Here is a 19,726-nt window from a genome sequence, read left to right on the forward strand (position 1 = left end):
AGAGTTGGGAACTATACAGAAGAAAGGGCTACGATCATTTGGGACTTGTTTTGAAGATGATAGAAGTTTCTGGCTCGGCTATGCACCTTTGGAAAGAACCTACCTAGAGCTCTCAGAGCTAAGAGAAGTTCTATTTCTATTTGTTGATGAAGGAGACCAGACAGGATTCATACCTGGCCCTGGACCGAATACTTGTCAAGAGTCAGTTTTTAACTCCCAGCCCAGCCTGCGTTCCTTCACTGCTTCCCAGTCCTGTGCAGGCATCCAAAACAAACCTTTCCCTCCCTGACTTTCCATGCTGGTCCTCCAGGGGTGAATAAGAGCTTCTGTTACCTTGCCCTCCCTGAGAAGGTCCTCCAAAACCATAAAGTTTCTCCCAAGCTGACTCATGCTTTGCGACAGTCCAAGGATGCTTTTTGAGCCATCATGCTAAATACCGACTCCCAGCTGAGCCCTCTAGGGGCTAAGACAACGGCTGCTATCCTGCAAGGAATGGACAGGAGGTGAGATTCAAATTTCTCTGTGATTTACTTGTTTCAACTGTTCCCTGGGCAGCTGGAGGGATGACTTAGCAGCTAAAAGTACTTACTGCTTTTCCAAAAGACCCAAATTTGATCCCTAGTACCCACTGCCAGGGGATTTACCACCCTCCTCTGGCCTCCAAGGGTACCTATATATGCATGGCACAAACACACCCATACACACACACACACACACACACACACACACACACACACACACAAAGTCTTAAAAAATAAAAAGGAAATGAAACTGTTACTTAAGGGTAGGATTGTCTCTAAATTCCAAGAGCACAAAGCCCAGAAAGTTATCACCAGTATTTTAAAATCTTATTTCATACAAACAAATGCCACAAGGAGGGAGTAGGCATTCTGAATTATCCATTTAACAAGGATGGGGGGGGGGGGAAGGACCAGAAAGATTCTAATATGCTCCACGTGCTCACCTAGATAGTTTCAGGTTTGAAAGAAGGGGCACCCTTTCACATGCTGCCTGCTGCTTTTGTTCCTAGGCTGTGTTTGCCCTATTCTGAGAGCCACACGAATGTGACAGTCTAAAACATGCAAATTAAATCTGCCTAAGACACAAGATGGCAGGCTGCTACGCTGCCAAGACAGTGTAGCAATTAATTTTGTCCCATGTAAGTTTTGTGGGTAAAGCCTTACGGTGTAATTTCAGACACAAAGACGGTTTGAGAATCAACCTAACCATTTTGAGCCGATCAAGCTGGGTCATGAAGAAAGAGGAAGCCAGTAAAAAAAAAAAAAAAAAAAGTTGACTGTCCAGAAAGTTGCTTTGAAGTGATAGAAGCTCCCCATATGCACAGAACTCTGAGCCCTTCCTCTCCCATCCCTCCATCTCCAAGGGAACCAGTCAACTCTGTTCTTTCCACTTCCACACAGGTCACCATGACTTCGGGTGACTTTGTAGAGACTGAATTCAGCCCCTAATCACCCGGCAAGGCTGAGATGAAAACAGCAGTTCTCCATCGGCTCTCTCTGTACTGGGAAGGTTTTGGTAGAGGCCCCGAGGGCTGCTTCCTTCTCAGTCCCGGTTGCCACACTCTCTTGTGGTATTTCTGTTCCACAAAACCCCACCATGCTCTGCAGGGAAGGAGCTTAAAATACTTCAAGTGGAAATCAATTCCAGAGGACACATGACCCAGCTGTGCTACTGGAGGGAGAGGGACAAAGAAGCTAGAAGGAGCAGGGCGGAGGCCCTCCGTGGAGTTTCTTGGAAGCCGCGACTGCATGGAGAAAGACCTTGGAAGAGACCAGGAAAAATTAAAACTTCTCCATCGTAAGCAGGGCTCAGAGGCCACCGGTGTCTCCTGGAGTCTTCCATGGACAAAATAACAGCACTTTTTTTTTTTCAAATTAAGTGAAAAAAGGTTTTTTTCCTTGAAGACGAGAGTTATTTCACAGACTCAAAAATCAGACCACACTGAAGCTCTGCCTGCAAAAATAATGGTTTTTCCTGACATTTTAAAACAGCACAGTTTAACAACTCAATGTTTCATTTGACATTTAAGAAGTCATCCGTCTCCAAGAAGCTGATTGGCAAGTCTTCTTGGTTCCAGGAATTAGCAAATACATGGTGTATGAGAACAGAGCTAGCAGGGACCAAAACACTCCTCAAAAAGCAAGCCCAAGATGGGATGGAGAAGCCAATTATTACCCTACTCTGAGCTGGACCGCTGCTTAGCTCGGGTCCTGCCAGCAAGCTCTCTGTAAGTAGTAATTCCGGAAGGATTGCACCATCATCTCAGGCAGCAGAAAACCAGGTATTCACGAGCAGGGCTGCCTGGGTTGGAATTGTGGCTGCTCTCTCCTAGGTATAAGCTGTGTGACTTGTCCATACCCCTTAACCTCCTTAGCGGTTTCCTCGTTTCAACAGATTCAACAATGTTCCCTCTTATCCTGTTGGCGGGAGATGCTTGAGCAGGTGGGTTCTCAGGACGACCCAAAAAATTATTCGAAAGGAGGCGCAGAGGAGATAGCGTGGTCGGTAAAGTGCTTGACGCGCAGGCTTCAGGACCTGAGATCAGTCCCCGGAACTGAAGTGAAAGAAAAGCTGGACATGCTGGCACACACTTGTAATCCCAGGGTTGGAGAGGCGGAGAAAGGAGGCTCCTGCAGTTTGCCGACTGGCCATCCCAGCCAAACCCGTTAGTTCCAAGTGAAGCTGAAAGGATCCGGCTTCCTAAAACAAGGTAGATGGTGCCTGAAGGAATAACACCCGAGGTTGGCCTGGCATGTGCGCACAAACACGCACGCAGTGGTGGCACACACCTTTAATCCCAGCACTTGGGTGGCAGAGGCAGGCCGACCTCTGTGAGTTCGAGGCCAGCCTGGTCTACAGACTACACAGAGAAACCCTGTCTTGAAAAGAAAGAAAGGAAGGAAGGAGGGAAGGAGGGAGGAAGGGAGGGAGGGAGGGAGGGAGGGAGGGAGGGAGGGAGGGAGGGAGGGAGGGAGGGAGGAAGGAAGGAGAAGAAATACACAGTTATTAACTTTTTTTCTAGATTGTCTACATACCAATTTTCTCTACACATGAGCCACATCAAAGCCTATCAGTGTCAAACTTCTGCTGATGCCTATGATACAGTTTCAGTTAGAGGCAGCAGGGCTCCGGGAGTTTGTTTCTGGGAAAGACATAAGTCTTTCCTTTCGGATGTGACTCCTAAAGGAGACAGCCTAGAACTCCTATGACCATCTCTCAAACCTCAGAGAAGACCCTGTCTGAGAATAAACCAAGCAGAACAGACCCAAGGCAGAGAAGTCACATTCTGTTGACATTTTAATTCCTGGATCATGGAACATCTGAAGCCGGGTCTCCTAGATTTCGCAATGGCATTGTTCATTTTTCTGCAATTACTTTAGGCTCAGAGAGTTTGCTGTTTGCTTATGAATTGCTTACTGTGTTTCAACGCCCACAGTACATATGATGGTAGAAATGACCAACACAGTTTGCACCGGGGAGTACAGAGCTGCCATTCCAGTAGCCATAATAATAAGAAGAAGAATTAGTAATAATAATAACAACAATAAATAATAGCCACATCCACATTGGAAAGGTCTAATTTGCATTATTAATTCTTGTCAAATCACTTTACTTTTACTTGTCTTTACAAATTAGGATTCAGTCAGGTTGTAATGCTTTATACCTCTAGTCCCAGCACTCGGGAGGCAGAGGCAGGTGGATCTCTATGAGTTTGAGGCCAGCCTGGTCTCTAGGGCTAGTTCCAGAACAGCCAGAACTATACAGTGAGACCCTGTCTCAAAAAAAAATTTTTTTGGACTCTAAAATTTTATGAGGATGCATAAAATTATCATTTCCTTGGCTATCTTTAATCTGCCTCTCTCTAAAACAAGGTCTCAAGTAGCCTAATCTGGTCCCAATCTTACTCTATCACAGAAGATGACTTTGAACTTCTGATTCTCCTGGCCACCCTGCCTGAGTTCTGGGAAAACAGACAAGCATCACCGCAGTAAGATACATTGCAGGGGTCGAACCCACGGCTGCATGCATGCTAGACAAGTATTCTACCAACTAAGCTACATCCCTTGCTGCCAGATTTCTCTTAAACTCACCTTCTTAGGTATCAGGCTAAGAAAAGTAATCTAAACTGAATGGTTGTTTTTGCTTGTTTGTTTGCTCACTCTACTTGTTGGCCATTTCAGGGGAGGAAGGATGGCAGAGCACTGATCTAGTGTTGACTTCACATCCTTCAAACAGCTCTGCCTTGCTTCGTACATCACAGCTATAGTTGTGTACACGTTCTTTGGTGTAGGAAAACCAGATTAGGATTAAAGGGACTACAGAGGCCTTGTTAGTCCAGAGGCGAGCAAGGTTCATGGCCGTTCTCTGCTGGTGCCACACTTCAGGCAGTATCTAGGCTCCTCTTCACCTTTGTCCAGCATGCCCTATGCTGCCCCACAGTAACGGCTATTTCACGTAAGCATTTGCCGGGAATGGGGAGGGAAGGCCAGAAGGCTGTGCTACTTGTATAAAAGATACTTAAAAACTAAAAGCCGGGTGGAAATGCCGCTTTAGAGACCCGTTGGGTACTGTCCTCAGTTACTCAGCATACGACTGATGGGTAGAGGACGGCCTCTGATCGAGCTAGGTGTCTCTTCAGTCAAAAACTAACCACCGTGCACATGGTCCATTAGAAAGATCTCTGAATCACCCTGTATGACTTCACTCATGATTCTGATGAGTCGGTCTCTTCATTCCCCAGGAGTGGTCATTTCCTAGGGTGTGGGAGTGGGTAGCAGAAATGGAGCCAGTGGGCAGGCAGCGCAGAGGAGAAAGAAATTTAAAGACAACTTCAACAATCTTCAGAGACGCTTGCTGGGTGAAGGTGGGGGCACACACTTTTAATCCCAGCACTCGGGAGGCAGAGACCTGATCTCTGTGAGGATGAGGCCAATGAGGATAAATGTTGGGCATGTACTGTTTTATTTTTATTTTGTGTGTGCATGCAGGTGCCTGTTCCTCGTGTGTGTGTGTGTGTGTGTGTGTGTGTGTGTGTGTGTAGATCACAGCATTGGCTGTCATCTCCCAGACACCATTTATTCTGTTTTTTTGAGACAGGGTCTCTCACTGGCCTGGAACTCATCGAGTAAGCTTAGCTGGTTGACCACGATGCCTGAGGGATGGCCTTGTTTCCACTTACCCAGGCTAACTGTTCCAAGTGTGTATCACCAAGCCTGGCTCTTTTCAGTTTTTGGTCTTTTAACGTGGGTCCTGAGGTTGATTAGTCAGGACTTTTTGTTTTGTTTTGTTTTGTTTTTGTTTAATGAGATGGGGTTTCTTTGTGTAGTCCTAGCTCTCCTGGAACTCACTTTGTAGACCTGGCTGGCCTCGAACTCACAGAAATCGGCCTGCCTTTGCTTCCCAAGCACTGGTACTTGATAGCAACGCTACTAATAGCATGCATCTTAATATTATTTGACCATTAAAAAAGATTAAGTCTCCGTGAGGGATGTGCAGCCCAGTGGATAGAAAGCTTGCCTAGGCCAGGTAGTGGTGGCACACATCTTGAATCCCAGCATTTGGGAGTCAGAGGCAGGTGGATCTCTGTGAGTTCAAGGCCAACCTGGTCTACAGAGTGAGTTCCAGAACAGCCAAGGCTACACAAAGAGACTCTGTCTCAAAAAATAAAAAAGAAAGGAAAGAAAAGGAAAGGAAAAGGCACCTAACTTGTACAAAGCCTTGGGTTGGACCCCCCAGCACTGTAGAAAACTGGGTATGGGGTGTACATCTGTAATCCCAAAACTCAGGAGATGGAACCAGGAGGATCAGAAGTTCAAGATCATGCTTGGCTACGCAGTGAGTCCCAAGCCAGCCTTCCATACACAAGATCCTGTCTCTAAATTAAAATAAATAAAATAAAATCTTGGTAAATATAAGGGCACACACCTGAAATCCCAGACACTCTGAAGGACTTCGGGTTCAAAACCAGCCCAAGCTACTTAGCAAATCTGTCTCAACAAACAGTGAACATGGACATAGAAAAAGCCTGATTCTCCCTTCATATCAGATGAGGAAAACAGCAATAGTATGGTCCAGACCCCTTTTATTCTAAGATGCAAACTTTATCTTGACTCCCTCTTAACATGAGCTTACCCCAGAAAGCTACTAACAGTGGAACAAACCCCACAGCCACTAAGTCTCACAAAAAGTTGCAACGAGTTTGGGACTCATTCGTCTTCTGGTTATAGACTGATGGCCACCATCAGAAGTATTTTTCTAGATAAAATACTAAAGTCACCATATTTGATAATACAAATCCTTAGGTTTGGAGTGTGAGAATGGAGAAGATGATTTTTAAAAAGAACTTTTAAAAAGTTTGGCTCTAGTCATCTATTTATGGAACAAATAACTTCTTGGAATTCTCTGGAACACTTTCATTGACATCATATTTACACCATCCCTTTTACTTCTGTATCAAATTTCAACCCGAAACCACTAATTGTGGGGTTGGCTTTATTCAAAGTAGGAATAGCTCGTGTGTGTGTGTGTGTGTGTGTGTGTGTGTGTGTATGTGTGTACACGCAAGAGGGGGAAAAGGAGGGAAAAAGGGAGGAAGAGGTGGAAAGGGAGGAAGAGATGGAAAAGGAGAAAGAGGAGGAAGAAAGAAAAGAGGGGGAAAGAAACAGACAGAAGGGGAGGGTTACATTGTGTGTGGCCAAAGCCAGAACCCTCTGCTTCCTTGAAGGGAATATCAACAGTGTGCCTGCCAAGACAGCAGCCAAAGGAAGCAGCCAGTACTGACTATAGACTCAAGCCAGAGAAAGCAGAGCCAAAGACAATCTGGCTGAAGGAGAAGAGTCGGGAAGATGATGAGGCTGGTGAGTGTCCAACACCAAGAACATTTAACCTTTCATTGTCGTCACGTGTGGTTTTCCTGTGGACTCTTTTTTTTTTTTTATTTACTTATTTTGAGTCAGGGTTCCAAGTAGCTCAGACAGGTCTTGAACTCAGGACTGCCATATGGGTACTGGGAATTGAATCAGGGTCCTCCAGAGGAGCAGCCAGTGTTCTTAGCCATTGTGCCATCTCTCCAGTCCTGTGTTGATTAGTAGATACTTCTGTCAGTCTCTATTTTCTATATTTACTCTCTTTAAATTTTTATTTCTTTAATGTGTATAGATGCATAATTGTCTGTGTTTATGGCCCACATTCATGTCTGGTGCCAAAGGCATTAGATTCCCTAGAACTGGAATAAGGATAGCATACGCCACCATGTAGGTGCTGGTAATCAAACCTGGATCCTCTGGAAGAAAACCAGAGCTCTTAACTGTTGAGACATCTCTCTAGCACCCATACGGTTTGTTTTGTGTTTTGTTTTTCGAGACAGGGTTTCTCCATGTAACCTAGACTGTCCTGGAACTTACATTGTAGATCATGGTGGCCTTGAACTCCACGTGCATACAGGAGACTACAGAGGCCAGAAGGGGGCATCAGATACCCTGGAACTGGAGTTAGAGGCCATTGAGAGCTGCCATTATGTACTGGAAACTGAATCCAGGTCTTAAGCAAGAGCAATAAACTTCTATAACCATTGAGTTATCTCTTTGACCTCTGAACTTTGAATCCTTAACCTCAAGTGCAGAGGACTGACTCAATTATAGCTTTGGTTTCACATACCCTGAAACCATTAGCCCATGCACTGTGCTTCTAACCTCCACCACCCCTTTTCTCCTTAGTGTTCCACGTCCAATGCCAATCTCAACTGATTGCTTTGATAGACATATTTTGATGTCCACTTACTTCTGTGAAATACATAGTTTGTGTGTGTATGTGTGTTCGTGTATATGTAGCATTTTTCTGTAAAACCACATTCCCCCCCCCAATATATTGTAAATGTCTATTCCCACTGCAATATTTTCATGTAGCATTTAATAGTTTGGTTACATCACTTACCCACTCTTCGGGCCAGTCCCCGAGACTGCAACACCACTACCTTCCTCAGCTATCACTCTAAATGAAGCCAGATAAACATTCCCACCGTGAACTAAAGTTTCCATACAAAGCCACACCTATGTTAAAGATTAGAATGTGTGATTATATACGTTGGAATGTTGCAGGTCCGGAGACAAATCACCCCGGGCTTATCTTTACGTCCCTTAACAACCACTTGTCGCCCACTTCTATGTCTGACCTAACATCTTCGTGGCTATTAGACAAATTATTTTGGAATGTGATAACAGACTCTTAACTTCCACACCCAAAAGTTAAGGATGCCATCAGGCAGTGTCTGAAACTGAACGGCAGAGAGCTCCCCTGATTTACCATAACTCGCTATAATGGTTCAACTAACTGTCAACCTGCCACAGCCTAGAGTCACAGGAGAAGGGAGTCTTCATTAGGAAAGATCTAGATCTGACTGACTTTTGGGCATATGTGGGGGTGGTTGTCTTGGTTATTCATTGATGGAGAAGACTCAGCCCATCATGGGTGGCATCATTCCCTAGACAAGGAATCCTAAACAGTATAAGAGAACCATCAAGCAAGCAATCAAACCATGCATGCATGTATCCTCACTCTGCTTTTGACTGTGGCTATGATACCATGTTCCTGCCTTGACTTTCCTGCATGACCAGCTAAATAAATCCAAATGAACACAAGCCCTTTCCTCTCCTATGTTGCTTTTAGGAAGAATACTCATCACAGCAACAGAAATGAAACTTAGGACACCCACCCACCCGATGTTCTCACCAGTGTACTTGAAAAGTGATTTGCTTTCATACTTTCTTTTGTTCCGTGACTATAAAAATTTCATGAAAACATTTCCACTTGGAACACGGTCTTTGGGATAATCTGAAGCCATATTCTTGGGCAATGATTATGCATATTTGGCTGCAGAATAAATTATTGCTTATTTGTTTTAACGTAAGAATTATGTTTTGTGCTTATCTGCTGTCTGTAAAAGTATCAAAGTAACTAACTATATATGTATATACATGTATACATATATTACATATGTATACATGTATATACATATGCATACATATACATATATGCAAACACACATATATGCATAGACTATATACATCGACTGTATGTATGTATGTATGTATGTATGTATGTATGTATGCATGCAGGGCTATGTATATAGTTGTAGTTATGTTATTTATGCCCCAGTGTTCATTTGGAGGTCACAGGACAATTGTCAGGAGACAGTTCTCTCCTTTTACCATGTATTGGGTATCGGGGTTATACTGAGAAACGGCTTTTACCTGCGACCCACTGGGTTTCCTTAGGGTTACTCACAGGAGCATGAGTGACCTGCCAGTAGTCACACTACTGAAGAAAATGTCTCTTCCTCCTCCAGCACCCATTAACCGTCCATATTCTCAAGGAGAGGCGGGGTCTAGTGAGCTCCTCCTTCTCCATGACTTGTCCATGGTGAAACGTTGATGGGCAAACCCAGCCTTGCACAGGTACTCACAGCTACTGAGTAGTTAGGAATGCCACAGCTGTGCTTCTTTTTTGATATGGGACATCCTGCAGCCCAGGCTGGCCTCAAAATCCTCCTATTCCATCTCCCCAGTCCTGGGATTAAAGGTATACACCACCATGCTCTGTTAATGGGTGCTAGGGCTCAAACTTGGGGCTTTGTGGTTTCTAGGCAAGCACTCTACCAACCGAACCACATTCAGCTCCATCACAGACACTGTTAGTGGAGACTAAAGTGGCCAATTCAGATAATCCGATGAGCTATTCCAGAAATCAAATTTCTGAACGTGTTACTAAGTTCTAGTAGATGATTTCTTTTTAAAGGTTAAAATTGCATCTAAGAGGAACTTGGCATCACTGCACACAGACACACAGAGCATGTAGCTGGGTGGTGATTTGAAAGCCAGAATGTTGGGAAATAACCCACACTCACCTCAACCCAGCTATGCGCCTTCCTACTTTTGTTAGTAGTCTCCAAAGGACAGGACCGGTATCTTTAGGGAGATGTTCTCTGATTCTGAGCTTTATCACTGGGGAATGGCCCTATCTGCTGTTTTGTTTTGAGGGGTTTTGTTTGTTTTCTATCTTCTGCTTTAGTTCTTGAAGAGTTTTTGGAAACTTTGGTGGGAGGTAAAGGTGATTGAATGCAAATATCTAGGTCTCATTGGGTAGGATGCTTGACTCTGAAGAGTCACACATTTCTTAATCAAAAACCAAAGACCACTCTGGCATGTAACAGACAACAGGCAGAATATTCACTTGCCCTTATTTTTATCTGATGTCGATATATCTCATTACACATGATAAAAGTGATTTCAGTCTTTAATGCCACATAAATTACAAGCACTGAGACATGTTTTATGCACTGCACGGGTTCATAGTACACTAATTACTCTTAGAACTTGAGAGACAGCATGTATGACATAGGCAGATACAGGTTCAACACAAAGCTTAGGGTAAGTTTTCTGGTCAGTGGGAGTTATGGAGTATCCTAGGTCATGTTAAGGCAAGCTTGGAAACGTTATTAAGTATATATATTAAGATCTGATACTGCCGAAAGAAATCTCAGAGCAAAGGAACAGGGATCTCTAAACTTCAATCACTTGCTGTCATTCTTTTTCTGTTCTAAATAAATAATCCATTTTCTATTTCATTTTACTCTGGACCTCTAGGGGAGGGGACGGAGATGGAGATAGGTAGATCCCTAGGCTGGCTGGGCAGCCTATCTCGATACTCAGTGGTTGGCAGGTTCAAAACTCAGGTGGAGAGCAACATGGCGAAGACACTCAACATGGACACACAAGAATGCAAGCATACACACATACCACAGATACGCGAATGGAGGTTTGAGCAGCTCTGTAAGATCCTTTCTAGGGCTGGAGAGATGGCTCAGCGGTTAAGAGGACTGACTCTTCTTCCAGAGGTCCTGAGTTCAATTCCCAGCAACCACATGGTGGCTCACAACCATCTGTAATGAGATCTGGTGCCCTCTTCAGGGGTGCAGGTACACATGCAGGCAGAGTATTGTATTCATAATAATAAATAAATAAATCTTTAAAAAAAAGATCCTTTCTAACTTTGAAGATCATTTCATCAAATCTATTTTGCCAGAGAGGGCAGGGGATGTAGTTCACTTGTCTAATGTGCACAAAGAAAGCCCTGGGTTCGATTCTCAGCACTTCACGGCAGCACACACCTCTCATCTTAACACCCAAGAAGATAGGAGGATCAGGAGTTCAAGGTCATCCTTTGCTATACAGCCAAGTAGAGTTAGCCTGAGTTACATGATACCCTGCTGAAACAAGGAAGAGAGAGGAGCTGGAGAGATGGCTCAGTGGTTAAGAGCACTGGGTGCTCTTCCAGAGGTCCTGTGTTCAATCGCCAGCACCCACATGGCAGCTCACAACTGCCTGTAATTCCAGTTCCAGAGGATCTGATACACTCATAGACATACATGCAGGCAAAACACCAGTGCACTTAAAATAAAAATTTTGAAAGAAAGAACGCGAGGGAGGGAAGAAAAGAGAGAGAACTCATTATACAAAGAAAACAAAAATTAAGTCTTCAGTAATGTGAATAGTTGTGTACCTACCAGTCAGCTAAGTATTTATATTATGAATATAAATGAGTAATAATGTTCTTACCATTAGATATGCCAGTAAAATGCCAGTATAGGCCTAAACTCCTTCATAAGGACGTGACACCCATACAGATGTATTATGTAGGTGTTGATTAGTGTTTAGACATGCTGAACTCCACTATATCAGTACCCAGAATCATCCATTCTGAAAGAGGAAGAGGCATTGTTACAGTCAGAAGGAGGCCAACTGAAATCTCTGTTCTAGAAAGTCTGAACAAACAAGGCTTTTCGGGGAAGTGGGCAAGAGCTGGTTTTCTCCTGAGCTTAGATGTTTGACAAAATTAGAGAATGTTTTAATTGTGTGTGTGTGTGGGAGGAATCACAATGCAGTTTAGTCTTCAAATAAAAACAAATCAAAGACTGAAGACGTTCTTCTTTGTTAGTGAATTCCACAACCTGCCTTGGTCTATGGGGCAGGGGAGTTGGGTGATGGAAGTACAGTGAACTCAGAGGGAGGAAGTCAGGATTTCCTGAATTCACAGGGACCTAGGAAGCCTTATGAATTCAAATTCATATGCTTTAATGCAGTCAAGGGCCAGACCCTTGGTCCCATAACCAGGTGGGGCAGAACCAGAGCTGGACTCTGTGACCACCAACCTGGCACAGGTTCTTCTGTACTAATCTGGGCTGTGGACCACCTAAATTCCTCCCTTCCTCAGGGCACAGCTGGAAGCTTATCCCACAATATTAAACCCAATGACCCATTTGGTAATAAAGTTATATCAATTGTAACTGTGGATGTTGATGCTAGGAGGCTCACTCTAAGGGGCAGCCAGAGGCTGCTCGTTCATTTCTAACCACCCTGACTCGAAATAACCACACAGAAATCTGTATTAATTGCAATACTGTTTGGCCAATAGCTTAAGCATCTTTCTGGTTAGCTCTTATATCTTAAACTAACCCATTCTATTATTTTATATTTTACCATGAGGCTCATAGCCTACCAGCAAGGTTCCAGCTAGTGGGCTTGGTCTTTCTCCTCCGGCAGCTCCCTGGCTTCTCTCTGACTCTGCCTTCTTTTTCCCAGCATTCAGTTTGGTTTTCCCACTTAGCTCTATTCTGCTAAGCCACTGGCCGAAACAGCTTTCTTCATTAACCAATAAAAGCAACACATATACAGAAGAAGTCCTCACACCACTCCCCAACAGCAGAAGCAGGAAACGCACTCTCTCCTGAAGCGGGTCACCGTGCCTTCATTCCAGAGGTGTCTTTCTTGTGCCCAAAGGAAGGAGCATCCCTAGCTGTCAAGACGGAGACACTAACAAAAGTTCAAACGAGCAGGTCTGCTGACGTTTCCCTTAGTTTGGAGCATCAGACTGTACCTCCTTTGTCTCATCTGCATCAAACCTACTGAGCATGAAAACACAGAGGCTTACAGCTGGAGAGGCAGCTTAGTGGTTAAGAGGCACTGGTTGTTCTTTTCAGAGGACTCGGTTCTGGTTTCCAGCGACCGCATGGATCACAACTCTCTGGGTCCAATACCCTCTTCTGATCTCCACAGGCATGCACATGGTGTACACATGTACATGCAGACAAAACACTCATACGCATAAAATAAATAAACCTAATTTTTTTTTTTTGCCATTTCTCCCAAGGCTCCTGTGTATGGGAAACACGTTAAATGAATGTATGTGCTTGTTTCCCATTCGTTTGGCTTTTGTTACAAGTGTCTCAGCCATGAAGCTTGAGAGAAACAATGCAAAGCGACTATCATCTTTTCTTCATCACAGGCAAAGCTAGACAAAGCAATCCAGGGGACTCCACTGAGTGTGGGGAAATTAGATCTACACACATACGCAGTAGTACAACAACTAGCCAAAACAGCTTTCGTGAACAAGGCCCTGGATGGAATCACTAGGACCACACTAAAAGGAAGGGGGATGACTGGCAGGTCAGAGGTAGTGATGATCGTGCTTGAGCAGTGCTTGAAGGAATGGTTATCTGTAAGGAACGAAACGGAACACTGCTTCAGACTCTCTGCCCCTGCATGCGCAAAGCGGTCTCACATTCGCGAAATGGAAACAGCTAAAGCTTTTCAGGGTATGGTGGCACATGCTTATAATACTAGCTTTTGGGAGATGGAGGCAGGGACATCAGGACTTTAAGGGGTATCTGGGCTCCACAAATCTATGTCTCTAAAAACAAAAAAGAAAACAAACAAAGAACTAAAACTTTAGATGTTCAGAAGAAAAGTAAGGAAGTGTGTTCATGACGTTAGGATGAGGAAGGGGTTCTTCAGCAAAACACACAGTCAGAAACCATTAGGAAAAGATCTATTGATTAGCTGATTGATCGATTGGTTTGAAACAAGGTCTGCTGTAGCCCAAGCTAATTTCTAACTTGGGATATAGCCAAGGAAGACCTTAATTTCTCATCCTCCTGCCTCCACTTCCCAAACTCTGAAATTACAAGAGTGCTGAAGAATCAAACCAAGGGCTTTGTATGTTCTAGGCAAGAGCTCTGCCTAGTGATCCATCCCAGTAAACGTTTATTAACCCCACTATATTTAAAAAATACATTGAAGGACACAGACCTATATAATTACATTCATTTACAAATATGTGTTGGATTGTCTCTTTAAGATTCATACCAACTCTTTGTGTCTACTCTACTTTCATTAAAAAAAAAAAATAGACAAGGATATGAGCAGACAAGCCACAGAACAGGAAATCTGCATGGCCGCCGTTCAGTCTCGACGGTCACAGGCAAATGAAGCTGAAAATCACGAGGATGTGTTTTACACATATTTGATTAGCAAGTGTTAGCACGTCTGGCAAGACCAGAAACTGATAAGAATCTGCAGTCCCAGGAACTTTCTACCTCAGTCGTACAAATCATAATTATTTAAGAAAAACTGGGTCAGGATAGTGGTGGTGGTGGTGCATGCTTTAATTCCAGCACTCGGGAGATAGAGGCAGGCAGATCTCTGTGAGTTCAAGGCCAGCCTGCATGGAGAGAGAGTTCCAGAACAACCAGGGCTGTTACACAGAGAAACCCTGTATCAGGGAAAAAAAAAATCAGATCAAAAAGTGATAGTGCAAACAATAGAATACTTTGTAGCTGAGAAAATAAATAAGCCAGACTAACCAACCGTACCAGCATGGATCGCTTTCACAGAAATATTGTTAGATTGTTAGGACTGGCAAGATAGTTCAGCAGGTAAAGGTGCTTGCTGCCAAGTCTGGCAACCTGAGTTTATAACCATACCATAACCTATGGTGAAAGGGGAAAATTAACTCCAGAAGTTTTCTCTGGCTCAGGCTAAGCATAGCATGTAGCATGTGTGCCCTCCCCAATGCCCCCCTGTAATGCAATGTTTTACTCTTTTGGCTTTTTGCGGGGCCCACCACCCAGCTCTCAGATAAATCAGACACGGAGACTTATTCTTAGCTATGAATGCCCAGCCTGGGCTTGGTTTGTTTCTTGCCAGCTTTTCTTCTCTTTCGGTTTTTTTCGAGACAGGGTTTCTCTGTATCTTTGGAGCCTGTCCTGGAACTCACTCTGTAGACCAGGCTGGCCTTGAACTCACAGAGATCCGCCTTCTTCTGCCTCCTGAGAATGCTGGGATTAAAGGCTTGTGCCACCACCGCCCAGCTTTTGGCAGCTTTCCTTAACTTAAATGATCCCAACTACCTTTGGCCTCTGGGCTTTCTCTTTCTCTATTTCTCTTACTTTCACTCTTACTGCGCGGCTGGCTGAATGGTTGGGAGTTTGGTCCCTGGTGTCCTACTTCCGTTCTCTCATTGCTTGCTCCAGCCTCAGTTCTTTTATTTATACTCTCTACGTGTCAGCCCAACCTAGTTCTCTCTCCTGACTCACTATTGGCCAGTCAGTTCTCTATTAGACCGTCAGGTGTTTGAGACAGCTTCGCAGAGCTAAACAAATGCAGCATAAACAGAAGTCACACAGCTTAAAATAATATTCCCCAACAGCCTGCAACTACCCATCCACCCATCCCCCTTCTCTCACATTCTCTCTCTGTCTCTCTGTCTCTCTCTTTCTGTCTCTCTCTCTCTCTCACACACACACACGTACTATAATAATTAACTTTAAAACCAGAAGAGAGGAAATTTCATGCATCTGATTCTGGATTGTCTCCTGATTTTGCCTTCACTGGGAGTTTATCAGAACCCCTTTTTTGGAGTCAGCCAGCCAGGGTGTCACTGAGAAACATTGGGCTCTCAATGATTGGAACCTGGGCTGGACATGGGATAGGCTGGGTGATGGCCCTCGATCAGGAATGAGGTTTATAGTCACTTGGTATTTCTAGTCTCACCTGTCCTGCTGGTGGTCGCGAGTAGGTCCTAGCAGAAGATACCTGCAGAAGAAGTGAGTGTCCTCAGATAACTCCACACTGAAGGGAAGAGATCGGGGCCTCATCCACACTTGATTCATGATATCCAAGTGCAAATCGACTTTGTGCCAGGCTCACCCAGTCATTTTTAGTTCAAAATGTTCATGACATATGTGTCCCTTGAGTCAGATTGTTCCAATCTGCTTTCCTCCAGTTCAGGGACTCTTTTTATCATCTTGAAAGAGCAGTCAGGCTCCTGCTGTGCTCTGTGAGGACAACAGGGGCCACCTCCTAGCAGTGCAGCCTATAAAAAGGACTTAAGGTATAGGCAGAGGCTGCTCATTCATTTCCTGGCCGCCCAGCCCCGAAATAATCACACAGAAACTGTATTAATTGCAATACTGTTTGGCTTAAGTGCATTTCTGCCTAGCTCTTACATCTTAAATTAACCCATTTCTACTAATCAGTGTATCGACACATGGTTGTGGCCTACCAGTAAGATTCCATCCTGCATCTGTCTCCTGCAGTGGCTACATGACTTCTCTCTGACTCCACCTTCTCTCTCTTCCTCTGTCTGCTTGGGATTCCTGCCGTGCCCTATTCTGCCCTGCAATAGGCCCAAAGAAGCTTCTTTCTTAAACAACAGCATTCACTGCACACAGAGGGGAATCCCACATCACTAAGGCTAACTTCTTTTTTTTAAAATATTTATTTATTTTTATTATGTATACAATATTCTTTTTTTTAATATTTATTTATTATGTATACAGCATTTCTTCCATGTATGTCTGCAGGCCAGAAAAGGGCACCAGACCCCATTACAGATGGTTGTGAGCCACCATATGGTTGCTGGGAATTGAACTCAGGACCTTTGGAAGAGCAGGCAATGCTCTTAACCTCTGAGCCATCTCTCCAGCCCCATGTATACAATATTCTGTCTGCGTGTATGCCTGAAGGCTAGAAGAGGGCACCAGACCTCATTACAGATGGCTGTGAGCCACCATGTGGTTGCTGGGAATTGAACTCAGGACCTTTGGAAGAGCAGGCAATGCTCTTAACCGCTGAGCCATCTCTCCAGCCCCTAAGGCTAACTTCTTACGAACCATATTCAACTGTCAGCCAGACTACTTCCATTCAGTCCCTGCTCGCTTTCTCTCCTTCATCCTCAAGACCTCCAGTTCTGAGCAGTGTCTGGTATAAATCCAGCCTGTGAGTGATGGCTAATATTGGTGATCAGCTTCACAGGATCTAGAATCACCTAGTTATGAGTGTAAGGGAACTTCTAGACTGGGTTAACTGAGATAGAAAAATCCACCCTAAATAAGGGTGCACTATTCCATGGGCCGGAGCCTTGGACCAAATAAGGAGAAAGTGAACGGAGCACCAGTGTTGATAGGTGGCCAGCTACCGCAATCTCTCTCTGGGCCGTGACCTCCCCCACCCCTTCCCCATAATGTGTTGTCCCTTAAACTGTGAGCCAAAGCAAACCCTCCCTTCCTTAATTCCAACAGTTTTCCCCCTCTATTGACATTCCAATTCTTTTGTCAGGCATTTTGTTATAGGTAAGACAGTGCACAACTTCCCCAGGGATCTAAGTAGGACTTGGCTTTCTTGGTTTTATTTATTCAGCCCCCTCCACACACATACATCAGTTTCAAAGATGCTGTTTTCATGGATTCCTGTTGGTGGTTGAGAAAACACAAACTAAGCCTGAATGATCAAAGAAACCAACTAGGAAGAACCTGAAATTAATATTTTCTCCCCTTTGTGTATTTCAAGTGGGAAGATTTGAAGGGCTGAAGTTATATTCATGTTCAAACCATAAATACGTTTACATTTAATTCTTTATATTCCTTTGTTTTGTAAACATCACATGGTTGATGAAAAAGCTGAGAAACTGCTCTGTAAGGCCTCATTTTGCCTCTCATTAATTTCTTTACTATGGCTAAACATGGCAGAATTAAGTTTGGAAGCATTAAGTGAATCCCATCTCTTTCTCTTTTACTTTCAAGAACAAGATTCTCTCTGAGTGTGGTGGTGCACACCTTTAAGGCCAGCACAGGGCAGACAGAGGCACACAGATCTCTGTAAGTTCAAGGCCAGCCTGGTCTACAGATTGAGTTCCAGGACAGAATAGGTTGTTATATAGAGAAACGAAGTCTTGAAAAACCAAAGGAAAAATAAAAGAACAAGATTCTCTTCAGAGGGTTGATATGATTTGTTCATGAACACTGATAACAAAAGTATAATTATATATAAGATGTGTGTGTGTGTGTGTGTGTGTGTGTGTGTGTGTGTGCTATGATTTGAATAGGAATGGCCTCCATAGGCTTATATATTTGACTGCTTAGTCATTAGGGAGTGGCACTACTTGACAGGGGTTAGGAGATGTGGCATTGTTGAAGTAGGTGTGGCCTTGTTAGAGGAAGTGTGCCACTGTGTTTGGGCTTTGGGGTTTCCTTTTTGTTTTATTTTGTGTAGCCCCTGGCTCTCCTAGAACTCACTTTGTAAGTGGACCAGGCTGGCCTTGAACTCACAGAGATCCACCTGCCTCTGCCTCTACCTCCAGAGTTCTGCTCAAGCCAGTCCCAGTGCTTTTCTTTCCCTAATGCCTGCAAATCTGGATAGAGAACTCCCAAATCCCTCTCCAGTACCACATCTGCTGGTATGCCCTCATGCCCCCCGCCACCATGATGACAATGTACTAAACCTCTGAAGTATAAGCCAGTCCCAGTTAAATGCTTTCTTTGATAAGTGTTACCATGGTCACAGCATCTATTCACGACAATAGAATATTGATAAGGCATTCTTTTGCTAAGATACTTTAATCTTGGGCTGGAGAGATGGCTCAGCAGTTAGGAGCACTTGCTGCTCTTGCAGAGGACCTGGGTTCAGTTCCCAGCACCTATACGTAACTTATAGTCTTCTATAACTCCAGTTCCAGGGGATCTAGGGCTGTCTTCTGACTTCTTTGGTCACAAGGCACATGCATGGTATACATACATACCTGCAGGCAAACACTCATACACACAAAATTAAGATAAATATTTATGCCGGGCGGTGGTGGCGCACGCCTTTAATCCCAGCACTCGGGAGGCAGAGGCAGGCGGATCTCTGTGAGTTTGAGGCCAGCCTGGTCTACAAGAGCTAGCTCCAGGACAGGCTCTAAAAAGCTGCAGAGAAACCCTGTCTCGAAAAACCAAAAAAAAAAAAAAAAAAAAAAAAAGATAAATATTTATGACTTCAATCTCATGCTTTTTTTTTTTCACAGTTACACTAAACTATTTTCTCAAATACTAGTATGTGTCTGGGTTTTCTCCTACTGCTCGCATTCAAATTTCTTTCTTTTTCTTTTTTGTTTTTTTTTTTGAAATATAGTTTCTCTGTGTAGTCCTGACTATCCAGAAACTCATTCTGTAGACCAGGCTGTCCTCAAACTCAGAGATCTGCCTGCCTCTGCCTCCCGAGTGCTGGGACTTAAGGCCTGAGCCACCACTGCCTACCTCATTCAGGGTCCACAATCATCCCTAACAAGAGAAAACGCCGCGTACACACATAACTTAAGAGTCAACCAACCTGAAACTAGATGTGAAAACTCTGTGCTGTAAAAAGTGTCAAAATGAGAGGCAGCAGAGTCGGCTCTCCTTGGTGGGTTGACCTGACTCACTCAGGTGGCAGGGTCAGCAGCAGAGCACAATTCGCGAAGGTCCCAGGTACGTCACGTCTCTGGGTAATAACTCTTCAGCTGTCTGCACTGTTCTTACAGATGTCTTCAATTTTCCACTCACTTACACATCCATTCC

This window comes from Arvicola amphibius, chromosome 9 (assembly GCF_903992535.2).
Source record: "Arvicola amphibius chromosome 9, mArvAmp1.2, whole genome shotgun sequence".
In the NCBI taxonomy this organism is placed as follows: Eukaryota; Metazoa; Chordata; class Mammalia; order Rodentia; family Cricetidae; genus Arvicola; species Arvicola amphibius.